The sequence below is a fragment of the Cloeon dipterum genome, chromosome 3, assembly GCF_949628265.1.
Source record: "Cloeon dipterum chromosome 3, ieCloDipt1.1, whole genome shotgun sequence".
Classification (NCBI taxonomy): Eukaryota; Metazoa; Arthropoda; class Insecta; order Ephemeroptera; family Baetidae; genus Cloeon; species Cloeon dipterum.
This window is the reverse complement of record NC_088788.1, coordinates 4,217,253-4,234,785: the sequence shown is the minus strand read 5'-3', so window position 1 is coordinate 4,234,785 and position 17,533 is coordinate 4,217,253. Positions and strand designations below refer to the sequence as shown.

General features: G+C 39.0%; 1 protein-coding gene across 8 annotated transcripts in view; it reads right to left on the bottom strand.

The window, feature by feature from the left end:
* LOC135941341 (protein O-linked-mannose beta-1,2-N-acetylglucosaminyltransferase 1-like) overlaps positions 1-17,533 on the bottom strand; it is a 216,458-nt gene that overhangs the window by 79,707 nt on the left and 119,218 nt on the right. For all 8 annotated transcript variants that reach the window (XM_065486748.1, XM_065486747.1, XM_065486749.1 and 5 more), the window contains one exon: positions 14,629-14,659. The gene's annotated coding sequence lies outside the window, so the exon portion shown is untranslated. The remainder of the gene's footprint in view (positions 1-14,628; positions 14,660-17,533) is intronic.

The window sequence follows — 17,533 nt, the reverse complement described above, 5'->3', positions numbered from 1 at the left end:
TTAAAAGTAGGCATTATCTTTTAAAATGGAATTATCATTTATTATATTATAATAGTGTAAACATTTATTCATTTTCATATGTAATTTTTATAATTAATACAACACAACCGTAAACTGGCAATAATATTTTCTCTCAGCCAATGAAAGAAATATTTCTTGGTAATTATCTGTTTCTATTAATGTTGAATAGCTGCAGGACAAACCACTCCCATTCTTCAATCCTTTTGTTGCATTACAATCCTTGAAAAATGATCTATTTTTACACTGGAGGGAGGACGAGCACGCTAATTGCGTAAAAGAGACAGCCGCATTGTTGGAAAAATGAATTATTTAATATGGCAAAGGTAAAAGCGCAATATTCAAAAGGTATTCTCAACGCCGACGGCAGTTTTTGCCACACTCTGATCCGATTATTTTCTACAATGATACATAAATAAATTTAAGTGTAGATATGAAACATTATAATGATCGATATCTAAACGGTGAATTTTAAATAGAAACTACATTAAACATTCCATTCCGTTGGGTGATACTGAAGTCTTCTTATTAGAAATTAAAATTTAATCTTTCTCATCAATCCCAAGCAATTCTAAGTGGATCAAAGCAAACTTGTATTTTTATTGGTTTCCTTGGAATTTTCCTGCTAGTCAGCAAATTGCTTTTATTCTCAATAAAAATTAGACGAGATGACGAATGGTTACAAAACTAGAGAGGAAAAAAAGATAAAAACAAACATAGTTATCGGAACATTTGAAATTAATTTTTATGGTAAAATAGGGATTATTTTAAGTGGTTAAAATTCTTTTCCTTTTGATGAACGTTTTACGAATTAGGATAATTGTCGCATGAGAGCATAATTTTTCTTTCTTTTCCAATTAATAAAAAGCCAAACCAAACCTTTGCTGAAACTCGTCATTCCGATTGGAGCACAAGCTTATAGTTCCACATATTACGGTTGCCCAGCAGATATCGAATTGAGAAAAGAGGAAAAACAGCTAGCAGAATGGAGAAATTAGAGCACCATTTAGAGCTAGCAACAGAAAGAAAGTCCATTTTGCGGGGATATAACGGAAATAATTCCGAGAACGGAAGGGCGTGGGCGCGACACATGATATTGTTTGAGAGGAGGCCCGTCGGCGAAAATTGGAGTGGAAAAATAGCTCATTTGGTGCGGCGTGGCAGAATGAGGAGCAAGATTGGGCAAAAGTGTCTCTCCGGCCCGATCCGCAGGCATCAGCAACAGTGCGCGACGGGCAGACATTGTTACATGCTTACCAGAGTTATTTCTTTTGAAGCTGCCATTACAAATCCCCAGCGCGCAGGAAGCGCCAGACAAATCCCCCTGGCTGTCGTAGAGAGAGCGACTTTATACTTTTGACTCTGCTCTGCGCCTCGTGGTACAGTTGTTATACGTATATATGTATGTACTTTTACTTTCACCCAGCAGAAGTGCAGCCCACGCGTTGCGGAAATTTTGTCCGCGCCGCTTCTCTTTTTCAATATTTGAATAGATGAGAGTGAAGACGCAATTTTTCCCGAGTTTCCTGCTCAAGAGAAACGGAGTCTGCAATTTAATTTTACAAAGAAGGGAGTTCGGGATAAATATATTTATTTTCTCTTTTGCTCTGCGTTTAAGAAGAAGATGAAAATTATGATAAATTGATGAATGAATAAATATTGTAGTGCTTTGCGTGGGTCGCGGGTTAGAGGGTTGAACCCGCAAAACCCGCACCAATTCTTAAATCAAGGGTAAGAAATTACGGCCTGAAACGGAATCAGATTAATATTGTTCAAGATTCACTTTTCTAGTTTTCAAGGTTTAAAAAAGAGATATATATATATTAGTTTAGTAGACTTTGGATTGAATGACCCTATCTTATTTAAAAAACAAGACGTAAAATACACCCTGGAACACAAAATTGTCTGCTAGAAAATATTGAAAAAATAAAAGACTATTGAAAGCTTTAAATAAGCTTTTTAATGAGCGTGGATTTTATCAAATCCCACAAATCCTCCACTAGTTCATGAATTAATTCCTCCTTAATAGCTAGAATAATTTCTTATTTTATACAATTAGGATATTAATGTCGCCGTAATTGACCAGTTGCATAAACCCTTAGTTATTGAAGCCGCCAACAGATGGCGCAACCACAGACTTTCTTAAAAATTTTGTTTTAAGCGGTTTTAAGGCATTTCCGCTGCGATTTCAAACTCAATCTAGCTATTTTGCTTGTTTTAATTAATTTGCTAAATTTTGACGTGCTGAAAACCAAAATCAGTCCAGCCATTCGCCGTAGAAACGTTGGAAAAGATTTTTTTATTTCAAAAAATAGTTTTTCACGATTCTACGGCGATTGGCTGAATCGATTTTGGTTTTCAGCACGTCAAAAATTAGCAAATTAATTGAAGAATGCACAGTAGCTAGATTGAGTCTGAAATCGCAGCGGAAGTGCCTTAAAATCGAAAGTCTACGGTGGCGCCATCTGTTGGCGGCTTCAAACACTTAGGGTTTATGCAACTAGTGAATTAGGATATTAATGTCACCGTAATTAATGAGGAAATCAGTCTTTTGTTCTAAATTTATTTTTTCTGACCTATCTCAAGTAGCATCATCAGAATATGGAAATTAAAACTTCATAGACAAATATGCAAAATAAAAATGAAATCTAAAACCGAGAAATATTTTGATTAGGTGTGTATCATCAGATACGTGAGTGAGCATCTGTTGGAGTTACAATTCAACATCGTGTTTCTGGGTGACTTTGAGACGTAGGGCGGAATCATTAGACCGGCGCCGTGGAGGAAAATCGATCGATTGATTGGCTGTGGCTGCAGCACGAGCTTTTCTGCTCGTTTGTGCGTGTTTGTTGGAGTGTGCGTATAGCGAAACATCGGAGTCTGCTGCTTTTTGTCTCGCGGATTGCTGTGCTCCGCACGTATCTGATCAGAAATTGGACCTGCCGTCGCCGGAGAGTGTGCGTTAACAAACGCAGTAGGGCTGAATTTACACCTCGGGCCGACAAAGTCAACAAATTTTCCCACTCGCGCAGACACGCAGAGGCAGGTGTTGCTTTTTGCCTCGCCAGCCGCCACCACCGCCGCCGCCGCCGTGTTTCGAGAGTGCCGCAAAAACAGGCAGACCCATCACTCCTGCCCTCCTGCACGCCGGAAAATCGAGGGAAATTGGCATGTGATGTAAATTTTTACGATTTCGCCATAGGAAATTTGATCAAATAATATTTGATTTCACTGGAAGTCTAAAAATAGGAGAAATTCCGGTTAAAGAGTTGTGAATTTTAGATGGTGAAACTGTTGATTTTTTTATAACGTTTCGAGGAACAATTTAGTTGGTTTCTAACCCGATTAAAACGAAACGTCAAAATTTTATTTTATAAATTTAGATGTTGTTTGGCACTTGGCAGTTAAAGATAGTTTATCAAATTGATAAAATTGCATGACGTGTAGTCGAAGGACGATTGAAAGCTTGATTATGTATATTAAAAACTATTTGTTTCTCTCTGCAACGGTGCGACTTTAACTTTTAATTCTTAAAATGGTTTATATTTCAAACTCATTTAAAAATTTAAATACTGGGACAAAAAAATAATGACAATTAATGCACTTTACACATTTTTTTAATAAAACTCAGGTTAAAATTGACAAACTCAATATTATTTTGTGACCTTTAAGCTGGAGATTAATATTGACTTTAATACGATTTGAAAATTGGTGGGAAAGGGAACACGTGTACGTTTAAAAAGCTCCTTTTACTTTGCCAAACTTTGTTGGGTCCAGAATTTTTTCTTCCCTCCCGGTGCGGCTGTTCATTTCCCGGCACGAAGAAGTTTCGGTGCGATGTTGCAGAAGGAAAGCTCATCATCATCATCATCATTGCATCCGCCGCTGCCGCGTCGATACAACTGCTCTGTTTCCCCTTGGGCTGGTAAAAATGCCGCTATACCGAAATCATTTTCCGCCTCGAGTACTGTGCCGCGGATTAGGTTAAGAAGGGAGCGAAAACGCTTCAATGCCGCCGGACCCTGCGGTTTCATGATATGCATTCGCACACTGTGAGTGGGAAATCGGCCGGATTAGTGCACGCCAATCTTATACGCGGCTGGTTCGGCTGTGACGAAAAAACTCCGATGCAAAAAATGCAAATCATGGAGCTGTGAAAATGAATAGGGTTTTTATAAAACTAGCTTTTTACAATAATTTCTAGTTCTTGAGAAATTTGTTTGATAAAATCCAGCGGGAGCCAGATGTGCGATAAAATTGGTTCGTACTGCGCAGATCCAAGATGGCGTCTGATTGGGGGAAACAAAAAGCTCTCTTTGGATTGCCGTAAGAGTGTCTCAAGAGTTTGTTTTTACGATCCAAAAGACACAATTAGTACAAGCAATGCAAATTATTGACCAAAACTTGCTTCTTTTCGCGCATTTTCACGTGACCATTTATCGCGCCTTACTCCACCGGACGCTTTTCTGCGCTTCGCACGAATCTGGCCCCCGCTGATGAAATCATAAATTTCTGTAAATTGCCATTGTTCGAAGTTGCCAAAAGATGGCACCATACGCAGATATTTATAATACTTCTTTGCCAAATTCAGACTCAATTTGCGAATATTCTTGAAAACAAACCGCAACCAAAACGATAGAAAATCTATGCGTGGAAAATAAAGTTTCTTGAGTTTGGGCAAATTGGTCGATTTTAATTTATTTTGACATGTTCTGAAATTGTTTTTGTCCATGCCAATTTGAAGTACAATTTTTTGAAAAAAAAACAGTTAACAAAACTATAAAACAGCCTTACCAATCAGAATCATGACTTCCATGTTGCCTCAAGCTTGAAATTTCTCGAATTAACGCACCTTCGTTTCAAACTGCAACAGATCGTTAAATGCTGGGCAGTTTGAAATCATAAGTTGCCCCGTGAAAGCTAGACGAGGCAGTTTTCCCAGAGATAAATTGGAGGCAACACAATTTTGCTCTCAACCGAGAATGCCGCAGCGCGCAAACCATGTGGCGCACGTCTCTTTCGAGCAATGCCATCAGCTTCGTGCGCAGTTAGTTTCATTGCCCGGCTACTTTTATCCACTAATATGGTCGGAAGAACATTTTGCAGCGTGCTGAAAGTAACAATGAGAGACAGAAGAGAGCAGCGTAAAACAAACTGGCAGATCCGCCGCTTGGCTGGTATAAAAGGTGCAATTAGTGCACGGGGCGGAAAGCACACAATTAGCATCCGTCCGACGACGACGACGACGACTGTCCACCACATGGCGAAGAAAAACAACTCGACCGTTTTAATGGAAGCGTCAACATGCTCGTGCTGGCAAAAGCCGCGGCCTTTGTCTCATTTTCACACACTACTGGATTTAAAATCCTATTTCTTTTTTTTCTCTCTCTCTCTCATCTTCTTCAGTTCGCGGAAAAGCGCAGCCTCTTCTCCCTTTTCCGAGAGTAATAAATTTACTTTGGAACGGCTGCACGTTCCCTCGGCTCAGGGCTGGAGTGTTGTCAGCCCCAAGCGATGATTATTCGGGTTTTCTTCTTTTTTGGAACTCCTGGGATATCTCTTCGACCTATTTATATACGTGTTGATCAAATAGAGGAATTCCAAGAATCAATCCAATTATTGGAAACGTGCTGGAAAGCTACAAGCACGTGTGTTCAGAGGTTGCCTATTTTGAGAAACATTTGTTATTTTCAAACTCCGATGATATTGCATCTTCTCTTCACGACTGAGATTTTAGCAGATGGTCTACATTTTTTCTGGAGGTGTTGCTACCTGCTTAAGGATTAATAATATTGTTAGTTACTGATTAATGGGTTCAATTCAAATGATTTCTCGTCTGAAAATATTTTTGGCAAAAATTAAACTTGAAGGTTTCTAAAGCCGATAATAATACTGTAGTGCCACCTGACTATTTAATCTAAAAGAAATAAACGCAGGAACGTTACACTACACTTATTTTTAGTTCGTGATTGCGTAAATTATATTAATCATTCAGTTAGTTAACGGTAGTTTTAGTTGAAGTTCAAATATCTTCCATACTTGTTACAAAAATACACTATTGACAAAGCAGATAATTTTTATTCGGCCCACTAGAGCAAGTAATTGTGTCTTCAATTAGGAATGAGCTGTAAAGGCGTATCAGATAAAATGGAGGACTTTCCTCGTCTACAATTTCCCTCGGTACTCGTTAGCTCCTCATTTCACAGAGATCAGGATGATGATGATAAAATTCTATTTTTAGAAGCTGAGATTCATTTTAGTACACATACTTCATTTTAATTGGTCATTATTTATTTATTTTCAAAACATTTGAATAAAATTCTTAACTGAACGGTGTTAGCGGTTTATGGAGCTCAAAAGATAGAAGATTTTCATTTTTTTAATCAACTTGGCTTTCAAAGATGTGATTATGTAAATAGCCATTCGTTAAAAAGCAAAAAATTAAAAAATATAATCAGTTTTCAAATCATGCGGAGGCATTTACTGAACGAAGATTTAAGTAAAGCCCAGAACAATTCACAATCCATTCAAGCAAATATTGAAATTTTCACAGAATGTCAGAAATGACCCACTGGCAGATTCTTCTCGTACAAAATTATATACAACCAGAATTTCACCTAAATTAAAAATTAGTTTATTTTTGAATGAATTTTGAAAGTTTTTCAACCCTATGTAGATCTCTAAAATTGTTGAGCGGGAAGATTTTGATTACTGAACTTGGTCAGCGGGGTCCAGATTCACGCAACGAGAAGATATTGCGTCCGGAGGAGTATGGCGCGAAAAAACGGTCACGTGAAAATGCGCGAAAAGACCAAGTTTTGGTCAATTAATTGGGAAATAATTTTCATTACTTTTTTACTAATTTTATCTTTTGGATCATAAAAACAAACTCTTGACACTCGTACAGCAATCCAAAGAGAGCTTTTTCTTTCCCACATTCAGACGCCATCTTGAATCTGCGCAGTGCGAACCAATTTTACGCTGAACTGGTTCAACATCAGATCCAGTTCAGGCTTCCACCAACCAAAACGATAAACACCTCAACATTTCTTGTAAATAAAATCTTTTGGAAGCATTATTAGCTACCTTTTTGAGAAAATATATTTTAGCTACATTCGCGTAAGGGCCACAACACACTATAAAATGTATCACTCCAGCCTCTGTGTTATAATAAGCTGGGTCGTCTGCCGCAGCTAGCGGCAGCCGGGAGAAACCGCTTTCCGCGCGCGCAAGTTTTTAATTTGGGAATAATATATGGGCGCAATTTGAGCACGTTTTGTGCGTGCGAAACTTTTTCGGTGCTGTCCGCCAGCGGATGACATATTTTTTACACGGCTCAAAGAAGCAGAAGAGGCACGGCGGCGGCGGAATGCGCCAGGTTGCTCGCCTCTTGTGTGTGTGCAAGCGCGTAAAAGGCCGTAAGATTTATAATGCCTTGATAAATTAGTGCTAGGCTGTTCTGGTGCGCAAAAAGCGTCGGGGTCAGCCGCCGAAGAAAGTTTCCGCTGCAGCCAGATGAATGGCCTCCGCTCGCGTGAGCTACGCGGAAATTACCTCAGAAACTGAACAAGTAAACAATTTGGTGTGAACAAGAGCAGCTCTTGAGCCAGTTAAAGAGGCATCGTAGATCAGTCTAGATAGCACAAATTAACTAACCTCTTGGATTCGCTGATTGCCTCCCAAAACTCTTGTTAGCTAAAAGATCCTGTTTATTTATTTCAATTCCTGAATTACTTAAATTTACAATTTTTATGTGAATTAAAAAATTATCATTTAAAGACCGTCTTTGACGAAGTTTCTGAGCACACCAATCAATTCTTGAGGGTCGAATTAGGTGAAGTGGATATTTTTCCGAGCAAAATAGTCCAGCGCGACGTGCGAACTTTTTTCCCGCCAAAACAATATGAACCTATTTGGTGAGAAATGCGCATGCGTCAGAGCTGGCACAAGCCAACCGTCAGCTGTTAGCGGCTGATGGGACGCCTCTCCTCGGCCCCAACAGCTCTGACGCATGCGCAGTTCTCACATTTTTGGCGGGAAAAAAGTTCTACTTGTGCTATGCACGTCACGCTCGACTCTTTGGTCGCGAAAATATCGAATTTACCTAATTCGACCCTCAAGAATCGATTGGTGTGCTCAGAAACTTCGTCAAAGACGATCTTTAAGGTTTTAGAAAATTTTAACACGGTTTAAAGTGATCTAATCAAATAAAAATACACTGGTTTTTCCTCGTCCCTTAGGAAAACAAGTGAATATAAGAGCTCTTTGGTCCTCAGTGCATTCCACAGGGCCGTCGAAAAGTCTAATCTGACTTGCTTTGCTGCGGCAAAGTTGAAAGAAAAGTTTCCTCAAAGGCTTCGGCCATTGAAACAAGAGGCAAGAAGTCATAACACACATTGTTGCTTGAGGTTTCGGCTGGGGTTCTGGGATGAGTGAGCCACTATTTCAATATTTTCGCCTGGCCGCCGGCTTTTTGTTGCGTAAGTTGGTCAGGCGGGGCTTCTTTAATATCGGCCGTCAGCCTTTGGTCAAACTATCTGCACTTTAATCTCGGCTTATGTGCTCCACCTTTGAGACGCGTGCCTCCAGTCGACCGCCGCCATTCATATCGCGCTCAAGCAGGCGATGAATATTTTAAACCGGTCACTCTTCCTCTTTCTCCACCAGAAATGGACCCCCTCGCTGCTTTTAAAAGCAAATAATGCTCAGAAGAACGCATGAAAATAGCTGTACAGGCTCAAAGTGATGAGAGGAAAGAAGATTTATTTGCTGTCGTGGCGTTTCCCAATCTCTACAACGAATTGAATTCTGTAAAATAAGACCGCTGTGTTTAGCAACAAAATGTCGTATTCTCTTCCATCAGGGTATTTAAAAAAAAACGAAGAAATATTTTTTCTCCTGTATATTAACAGGCACGAAGGACTCTTAAAATAATTTTTCCGCATGGTCTGTCTTATAAACTTTTAAAGAAAATGTGGGTGAGGACGAGAGAAAATTATATCAGAAAGAAGAATATGAATTAGAAGATTATTTTTATTTTTGCTCCTGGTGGTATTTGAGTTACCTGAAGGAACAAAACGGCATTTGATGCTCCCAAACGTGAAATTTCTATAAGGATGTTTGAAGGGTTTTAAATTAAATGCAAAGAATAATGTAAAGCCCACGTTCAAGGAGCACATGGATTGAATTACAAAATATAAAAAATCATTACCATAAGGGGGTCTGTAAAATTCATTTAATTAATTCAAAATGGGTTCCTTTTGAATGCTCATGGTTCAATAGATCGAATTACGCAGAAACCAGGCGTTTCAATTACAAAATTACGCACAGGGTCGCTCCTGCGTTGACCCTTTGGTCAGAAATAAATTTTTGATGCCGACCGACCCCCTGGTCTAATGTACATTAGAGCGAGCACTTAAGATCAGTGCAAAACTTGAGCTAATTGAGAATTCCGCCACGGTTCGGACGTCGGTTAGCTGTTGTTAGGGGGCGCACATGCATTTTGCATGCTCTAGTGGTCAGTAATTAGATCCAATTCAGGCACCATGTGCCTGATTGGAGCGATTCCTTGCAACAAGAAAGCAAGTTTGCCGGAAGAGATGATTTTGTAATTAGGGGACGAGCCAGAGGGCCGCGAAAATCTCCACCACAAACCGCTACACTGGGGTAATCGCTTCATCTTTTAAATAGTTCATTTTTTATATTTTCATAATATAGGAAAAATAAAAATCTCAATGGAATCTCAGTAATTAAATAATTAATGATTCCATCTAGAGATTAACATCCTGTAGTTTTTATTCCAAAAATTCCCTCCTGGATTAAATTGATATTTTATGTCTTAAATTCTCAATCAGGTAAATTATTCGATTTTCATTTAGACACGCAGAACTTTCAGAAGGATTAAAACTTGATTTACCTCGCTGTTATCAACATCCAAGAACGTCAAACTCGATTCCAGTTTTCATTTTTCCTTCCTTTCGAACTTGTTGCACCAACTTCCCGCTTGAGCTCGAGGAGTGCGAAAGTTTCGGTATCAATTCGCAGCGAGTTGTGCTAGTTGAGGTTATGCAACAGTTTTATCGTATGTGTACAGCGGATTGCATAGCTCCATGATCGCAGGCGCTCGGCTCTCGTTGGTGTTTTTTCTGCTTTTACGTCCCGCCGAAAGAAACTTTACACGCTCTATTTATCTCGCGCCGAACGACAACTCTCGCGGCTGGAGTATATTGTTGTGATGGCAGCAGCGAGTGTGTTGCGCCCAGGTTGAACGAATCCGTCATAAAAGTTGTCACAGCTTGTGTGATATCTGACAATGTGTTCAAGCGTGTGCCTCTTCTCTGCATGCTATATGCGAACGAATAATGTCATGTAATGCACCACAGAGCACCCAAAATTGATTTTAATGGAAAGGCGTGGGCATTTTTGTGTTTGCATTTTTATTTCCCAGGATGTAAAAGAGACTAACCTGAAATATTTCGAGTTTAAATCAGTATAAAAAAAATTGGATGTATTTGTACCCATCGGGGTCCAGATGTGCGATAAAAATGGTTACCACTGCGCAGATCCAAGATGGCGTCTGAATGTGGGAAACGAAAGGCTCTCTTTGGATTGCCGTACGAGTGTCAAGAGTTTGTTTTTACGATCCAAAAGACACAACGCAAATTATGTCACAATATTGACGAAAACTTGCTTCTTTTCGTGTATTTTCACGTGACTGTTTTTTCGCGCCATACTCTACCGGACGCCATATCTGCGCGTCGCACGAATCTGGCCCCCGCTGCCTGTACCTTTGAATTTTTAAGATAACTTTTTATAGCTGAGAAGGAGGAATTCATCTGTTCTCTAGCTTTATTGACGCACATAGTAAAAATTAGACAAGATTCCAAACATAGTCATTTCACGCAGGATTTAAAATCTAAACTAGAAGCAATTAAAAAGATTAAACATAACAGATTTATGCGTGGTAAAACTTTAATAATATTAATTGACAATAAAAAATAATCTACCAATGTGCGAAAGCATTGATACACAAGAAAATTAATTAATTAGAGTGCAGTAGTAGTTTTTTCCATAGCTTTTAAAGAAAGATTTTTATATGCTCGAAAATTCCTCTTCTCACAAAATGAGCCATTATGCCTGCTGCGTGAACGCATTCTTTTATGTGAGCGCAGATTGTGCTAAAGACAATTAAAAGCAGCATTTCTCCAGAAAGTTTTACCGGCCCCTCCCAGCCTCGCTTTTCGCGAATGGCGGAACATTATGTAAAAAGTGCACTTTGCGCTAATGAGCATGCTTTTAACAGTGAAGCGGCGCTCGACGAATTGCCTTCGAATGAATATTGCTTTCCGGCAACGATTGATTTCCAATGTCTATCTCTATCATTTCCCGGGATTTGAAACATTATAACGATGAAACAAACAAACAAACATTTCAAAATATACCATCATGACTGCCGGAATGAGTAAAAAGCTTTTCAATTTAACTTCATTTTCCATCGTTCTTTGTCGTGTTTCGCCACGGAAAAAAATTCAATTTAGCCATCAAGACGTTCCAGCAGAGGCCTTCTTCATTTTTCTCTTTCAGTCTCCTTTGTGACGAATGCAGCGGCAGCGGAATAAGAGAACAAATTGGAAAGGAATCACGACGGAAGAACAAACACAAGTAAAAGCAGCGAGGAAAGGGCCAAATATTTATTCAGGGATCGACGGCGGAGCGCAGTTTACCGGCATATTTATTTGGCGGCGGCGTGCCGAAAGATCGGCCGGGCGGAGCAATCAATTTGCGCTCGGCCGAGCTGCCTTCTGATTTATTTGTCCAGCCGCAAAACGCGCGGAATGGTCCGGCGGGTGCGTCGGAGACAAATTTTTGCGCTGTCCTTCCGTATGGAAAATCATAAATTTGGTCGGAGCAAAAATTGTCGCCGCCATTTCTCACGGTAGGTCGTCGTTTGGCTCGTATTCGTGCGTGTCCCTCTGTATACACACACATATTTGTGCGGTATCGATTGTGCGGCAATCGTATTGCATTACACGCACTCCATTATGCATGCGGAACACCCATCCCGCTGCGGCAAATCCCGGGCTGCCGGGCAAATTTGCATTTGTGCCCAGTTGAGGATGACAGCTGAATGCAAACATATTTTCAATATGTGCCGACGACGCTGCTTTTTATTGTATTTGCCGGTGATCAGGATGCTTGTACTTGGAGCGTTTTGTGTCACTGTGCTACTCACATCTACGCCTGCTTTTACTTTTATGAAAATTCACACTGCAAATATTTCAGGATTGAACATTGTGCTTTTGTCACGCAGCAAGTCTGAACGTTTATTGTTGTTTTGGATTCCCAAAATAGCCTGAATTTAAACGGATTTTTAATTGTTTTTCGTGTGATTAAAATGAAGTTTTTTTATAATTTACTTTTTAAAGAGGAATCATACAACAAAAGCCTGGAACATGCTTTCCAATGCATAAATTCATGCCTTTTAGGATTCAGTTAAAGCCTAAATTGACCTAAGAAGCGCTGTAATTTTTTGAGAAAATCGGCTGGAAAGTTAGCGTGCTTTTCAAATTGTAATATGGCTGTCTCCTTTCTTGAAATCCGATTTAATTTCAAAACCAAGAGTTTCCCCAATAAGTGGAATACACAATTGGACAGATCTCGACGAGAGTAATCCAAATATGCAAAGAATATGTTCAAGCACAGCAAATTTTGGAGAAAATCGGCAAAATTTGAATTGTTACTGTAGGAAGGTCCTTTTTTATTATTGCAAATTGTTGAACAAATTATTTATTAATCAATTTTTATGGCATCCTACAATTCAAATAATTTTCAATTGTTGCCATGTATCATTCCACTTTTTTTAACACTAATTCCCCTAATTTCATCCACTCATGAAGCCAACTTTCTATCAAATCACGAGTAAACCGATGCTATTTTAAATATCAACTGCAACTCGTGAGCATTGATAGGGACGGATTTCTCTTAATTAAAAACGAATTGAAGGGTGTTTCACCGAAGAGAGGCGGAAAGAAAAGTGTTTCCGGGTGAGCGGGAGCCGGAGTAAAGAGGAAAAGAGAGAGTGGGCGCGTCAGGAGATGATTAATCTGCCTCTTGACGATCGCCAGCCAGCGTCGCGCTTCAAATCCTCCCTGCGGCGGCGGCGTTGCGTCTGCGAGTTTGAGTGACGAGCAGTGTTGCTATTGTGCTGTCATTGCGGCCGCCGACGAGCAAGAATTTATATTGCTTTTCCATCGAGTGCAGTGAGAGCGCGGAAAGGTGTTGCTGCTGGGGATCTTGCGCGAAATTAAAGGCTCAAAACTCAACGCGCGGCAGCGAAAGAATTCGACGTGGGGGTACAAGACGGGTATGGGTTGTTTTCTTGTTGGCAGACGTCCGCTCCAGGTTTCATTTGGTTTATTACGCTTGACTGATGGGTATGCGGCGTGCTTTCTTGAAAAACAAACAACAAAACAGGCCAAATATTTGCGGGTTTGGTCGTAAAAATGTTTTTTCGTTTTCTACAGGATTTCCTTATACCTATGTAATTAAATTTGACTAGAAAAAGTGTCTTTTGAGAACTACATGAGATTTTAAAGAGGAATGATACTGCAAAAGCCTGGAAAATGCTTGTTGCCAATGGATAAACTCGTCCCTTAGGATTCAGTTAAAGCCTAAATTAACCTAAGGAACATTCAAATTTTTTGAGAAAATTGGCTGGAAAGTTAGCGTGCTTTTCAAATGGTAATGGCTGTCTCCTTATTTGAAATCCGATTTAATTTCAAAACCAAGAGTTTCCCCAATAAGTGGCATACACCGTTGGACAGATCTCGACGAGAGCAATCGGAATATGCCAAGAAAATATGTTCAAGCACTCAAAATTTTGGAGAAAATTGGCAAAATTTGAATTTTTACTGTAGAAAGGTCTTTTTTACTATTGCAAATTGTTGAACAAATTGTTTATGGCATCCAACAATTCAAATAATTTTCAATTGTTGCCCAGTATCATTCCACTTTAAAACGATTTGTTCAAGCAATAGATGGCTTAAATTTGTCCTGAATTTGTTGAAACTTACGTATTCCAGTGAAATAGTCAATAAAAATACAAAATAGCTCTTAATGCACTTACTAGAGAAGATTAAAAAATGTCACAAATATGATAATGATAAAACGATAAATTCCTAGGCATAATTTCGCTTTTCATAGCATTCAACTTGAAGGGTTTCCATTTCTTTCGCGCATAAAGCAAGCGATGTGAGAGAGATAGACTTGTTGCGGCACGAGCACACAAATGAACTCGTAAAATGGTACAAAATGTAAACCATAAATCAGATGAAGAATGATTTAGCACAACCAACAACACCGCAAACCTCGTTGGCAGGCTTTCTTGCACGCGGCATCGAGTTATTCCAACAGCCAACTTGGCGCTAATTACAGATGAGCCGCAAAAAACTACAGTTGCAAAAGCACCGTATATTTGCATATATTCGTGATTGGCTTGGCAACTGTGCGCTGTGAATAACGTGAGAGGACGTAAATTTCCAGACAGAGACATTGAAACTTCCAAACTGCACTCGACACACATTGACAATGAGCAATAAGAAGAAGTCTTACCTTATTGGATCTGCGTCGCTCTATCACTCGCCTGAAACAAAAAGAAAATAATTTCATACAGCTTTCAATCGATCGATGTGAAAGGCGTTCATAATAATTCATTAAATACAAATTGCAATGTAACTTTATGGCTGTTGTCGAGTTTGTTGCTCGGTGCTTCAAGTGAAGAGCAGCGAAATGTCAAAGCGCAAGAAAAGTCTGCTTGATCCTGGGCCAAACATTAATTTAATTTAATCTCGCAAGAAGCCGGGCTAGATACGTCGGCAGCACGGCGCGTGGCATTTAATATTAAACGGTAGTTGCTGCGCTGATGGTATTCGTGACAAAAAGTGGCCGTGTTGGAGTGGAAAACACATTTTCTCGGCAGCGTCTCGTCGTTTCTTGCGTTGGCGGGCGGAGCGAGACTCGTGTTGCAATCACCTACCGGCTTGAATGGCTAAATAATTTATGTTTATGCTCCGGCAAAACAAAACAAAAAAAGCCGTACTTCTGAGAACGTTTTAGGCCTGAATTCAAAGACAGAGAGAGAGAGAGAGAGAGAGAGAGCGGTTTCTATTTTTAAATGTGGCACGGTAATATTATGAAAATAAAAAAGTTAAAAGAGGAAAATAAATTTCTGGATGAATTCACCAGTTGCATAAACCCTAAGTGTTCGAAGCCGCCAACAGATGGCGCCACCGTAGACTTTCGATTTTAAGGCACTTCCGCTGTGATTTCAGACTCAATCTAGCTACTGTGCATTCTTCAATTAATTTTCTTTTTTTTGACGTGCTGAAAACCAAAATCGGTTCAGCCAATCGCCGTAGAATCGTGAAAAACTATTTTTTGAAATAAAAAAATCTTTTCCAACGTTTCTACGGCGAATGGCTGAACCGATTTTGGTTTTCAGCACGTCAAAAATTAGCAAATTAATTAAAAAAAAAGCAAAATAGCTCGATTGAGTCTGAAATCGCAGCGGAAATGCCTTAAAACCGCTTAAAACAAATTTTATAAAAAAAGTCTGGTTGCGCCATCTGTTGGCGGCTTTGATAACTAAGGGTTTATGCAACTGGTCAATTGAGATTTTTTCCCATTATTGTAAAGTCTGCAATAATCTCAAATTGACCTATGAATTAATTAAAAAAATAAATTTCCTTTAGAGATTCAATTTCCCTTTTATACTTAAAAATTGTAATACCGTCTTTATTTCATAGCATATTTTTCTTCCACGTAAGATTAAAAATGTTATATTTTTACGAATCAAACCATTTTTCTCTTTGTGTTCTTTTGAAATTATTTTTTTCTATTCATTATCTCCATCTGGAGTTTGTACAGTCAAAATTAGCCAAATCACACGTTCTTTCCAGCAAAAATATTCCCTGTAAAAGAAACAAATTTTAAATTAAGGCATAAAATATTTTTTCTTCCCTCATTTTTAATCAGGATCGATCGCAATTTGGTTTGGATTTGGTGCAGCCCGGTCGGCTCTGTTATTAAAGATCCTCTTTTGAGCGATGTTGCTGCGAAATTGCCGGAATAAAAGGGCGTCGAGAGCGAAAGCGAGAAATTATCACCTCGTTATTTCGGCCTGCTGCGGCCGTATCGTGAAACGTTATGACCATCGTAGCAAAGCTGGACATTAACACGGTGGGTGTATCATATACTCACCACCCACCGTACGCATGAGAGTGAGTGGAAGAGGCCAATTTTATCTTGCCGGAGCCTGAAGCAGGGCATCCCGCCGGTGCGAATGGCGGGTCGAAGAGCCAGTTTCAGAGTCACAGGCTGCTTCGTTTTTGCTCACGCGACTAAAAGATGAGAGTGAAATTTAGAAATCTGAGCGGAAAATCGAGAAAACGTACCTGATTTTTAGAGCGAATAAAAAAATGTATTTTTATTTTTTTAACAGGGGTTGTAAAAAGAACCCGGAAATTCCCTTACTTTTCAATGCCATTTTCGGGATAGTATAAAATTACATTTTCTACGGTTAGAAGTCTGGAAATTTCACTTAAATTATGTAGAAATATTATATTTCTTACACACCTCTAAAGATTGCATCAATAATTCAAAGCTAATAATGAAACACGTTACAATAAAAGGGGTTTTTAAATGGCGGTTGGTTTCAACAAATTTTCAATGAGGGACTTAAAAGTGGAATGATACATGGCAACGATTGAAAATTATTTGAATTGTTCGATGCCATAAACGATAAATTGATCGCTAAACAATTTGTTCAACAATTTGCAATAATAAAAAGGACCTTCCTAAAGAAAAAAATTCAAATTTTGCCAATTTCCTCCGAAATTTAGAGTGCTTGAACTATTTTCTTGGCATATTCCGATTCCTCTCGTCGAGATCTGTCCAATTGTGTATGCCACATATTGGGGAAACTCTTGGTTTTGAAATTAAATCGGATTTCAAGTAAGGAGACAGCCATTACCATTTGAAAAGCACGCTAACTTTCCAGTCAATTTTCTCAAAAATTACAATTTAGGCTTTAACTGAATCCTAAGGGATGAGTTTTATGCATTGGCAACAAGCATTTTCCAGGCTTTTGCAGTTTCATTCCTCATTAAACAAATGAACGAAGGGAAATATAGTTACAAATTTTCGCAGATTTTTCGTGATTTTCAGATAAAACAGGTGTCCGCTGCACTCATATCAGGTCAAACTAATTTCCTGAAAAACAGAGCTTTTGATAAAACTTGCCCTCTTTATTATCTTTGCTTCTAGTGATGATAATTCAATACTATTTTTTCCATACGATGAAACTTATACATTTACAGCTGTCACCAAAATCATAAAAATAAATAAATACATTCCTGATATTTTAAGCTCTCAACAACACAAAAATAAAACAAATGGAAATTTTATGGTGCTTTAAAAACAGTTTCGCAAGGAACTGGAACAAAGTTTTTATTTTAAA